The sequence below is a fragment of the Gallus gallus genome, chromosome Z (genome assembly GCF_016699485.2).
Source record: "Gallus gallus isolate bGalGal1 chromosome Z, bGalGal1.mat.broiler.GRCg7b, whole genome shotgun sequence".
NCBI lineage: Eukaryota > Metazoa > Chordata > Aves > Galliformes > Phasianidae > Gallus > Gallus gallus.
Genome location: NC_052572.1, coordinates 9,007,184 through 9,009,127, shown reverse-complemented (window position 1 = coordinate 9,009,127; position 1,944 = coordinate 9,007,184). Strand labels below are relative to the sequence as shown.

Genomic DNA, 1,944 nt, shown 5'->3' with positions numbered 1-1,944 from the left:
CAGACTTGTGGGCCACGGTGCTCCTGCTCCAGCTGCAACCGCTGCAGCAAAGCTGACCAGGAGCAGCAGCAGCTGGTGCTAACGGTGATGCCTGAGCACGAGGCCACTCCTGGCCCTAAGTTTCAGGAGGTGGCTTGCAGGGACCTGTCAGAGGTAGCGGAGCGGGGCTGCCTGTCCTTCTGCAGCTGCCCGATTGCCGTGAGCGAGGAGCAGCAGGGAGCAGCAGCACGGGAGTCAGGTGAGCCTCCTGTGGCTCAGCCCCCGACCCAGTGCTTGCCCTGATGCATCCTGGGGAGGGGTGGGCCCATGGGAGGAGCCCCACCCTGGACCGGGACCTGGCATGCCACAGGTCGGCCAGCTGGGACAAAAGCTTCCCAGGTTCCCCATCATTGGCTCATGACCCCTCCCTTTTTTTACAGTACCCACAGACAGACGTGTGGGACAAGGTGCTGCTGCCTCAGCTGCAACCGCCTCTTCAAAGCTGTACCAGAGCTGCAGCAGCTGCTGCTGTCGGGGCTGCCTGAGCACGTGGCCAATCTGGGCCCTGAGTTCCGGGAGGCAGCCTGGAGGGACCTGGCAGAGGTAGTGGGGCAGGGCATGCTGTCCTGCTGCTGCTCCCCCAGCGCCAGGAGAGGCGAGGAGCAGCATCACCAGAGTCAGGTGAGTCTCCTGTTGTCTGTCCAGAGACAAGCATGGGGTCTGGAACTGTTCTCAGTTTGCCTGAACTTGCCCTGACGCATGCGAGGCATGGATGGGCCCATGGGAGAAGCCTAACCCTGGAGCCCTGGATCAGGGCCTGGCATACTGCAGGTCACCCTAATGGGCCACGGGCTTCAGAGATGCCCCATGGTGCTGTGGCTCAGGCCCCCTTTCTTTTTTGCAGGTCCCGAGAGACAGAGGTGAGGGCCATGTTGCTCCTGCCTGAACTGCAACCGCTGCAGCAAAGCGGTGCAGGATCTGCAGCAGCTGGTGCTATCGGTGCTGCCGGAGCACGTGGCCACTCCAGGTGCTGAATTCTGGGCTTGAGGGACCTGGAGGAGCTGGTGCAGCAGGGCAGCCTGTCCTGCTGCAGCTCTGCCAATGACCAGAGCGAGGAGCAGCGTGGAGCATCAGCTTGCGAGTCAAGTGAGTCTCCTGTGGTTCAGCCCCAAGCCCCATGTTTGCCCTGATGCATGCAAGGCCTGGGTGGACCCATGGGAGGAGCCCAACCCTGGACCAGGACCTGGCACACTACAGGTCGGCCAGATGGGCAAAGGCTGTCTCCAGTGTCCATCCTGCTGTGGCTCATGCCCCTCCTGTTTTGCAGGTGCTGAGGGACAGACACGTGGGCCACGGTGCTCCTGCTCCAGCTGCAACCGCAGCAGCAAAGCGGTGCAGGAGCTGCAGCAGCTGGTGCTGTCGGGGCTGCCTGAGCACGTGGCCGCTCTAAGCCCTGAATTCTGGGTGGTGGCCTGGACGGACCTGTTGGAGAGAGTGGAGTGGGGCATCCTGTGCTGCTGCATCTGCCCCGTACCAGAGAAAGGAGCGACGTGGAGCAGCATCACGGGAGTCAGGTGAGTCTCCAGTGGCTCAGCCCCAGACCCAGTGCTTGCCCTGATACATGCTAAACAGGGATGGGCCCGTGGCAGGAGCCCAACCCTGGACCAGGACGTGGCACGCTGCAGGTCGGTCAGAGGGGCCAAGGGCGTCCCTGGTGCCCCATCGTGCTGTGGCTCATTCTTCCTCCCTGTTTTGCAGGTGCTGACAGACAGATGTCTGGGCCATGGTGCTGCTGCCCCAGCTGCAACTGCTGTAGCAAAGCTGTGCAGCAGCTGTAGCTGGTGCTATTGAGGCTGCCTGAGCACCTGGCCACTCTGGGCCCTGAGTTCTGGATGCGGCCTGGCGGGACATGGCAGAGCTGGTGAAGCAGGGCAACCTACCTGGTGCAGCTCCCCCAGGGTAGAG

At 62.9% G+C, this 1,944-nt stretch overlaps 1 long non-coding RNA gene across 1 annotated transcript; it reads left to right on the top strand.

Moving 5' to 3' along the window:
• Positions 1 to 623: 623 nt before the first annotated feature.
• On the top strand, positions 624 to 1,548 carry LOC107051892. The gene is made up of 3 exons (XR_001463866.3): positions 624 to 660; positions 884 to 1,125; positions 1,307 to 1,548. It is a non-coding gene; the product is annotated as an uncharacterized LOC107051892 (long non-coding RNA).
• The last annotated feature ends 396 nt before the right edge of the window (positions 1,549 to 1,944 follow it).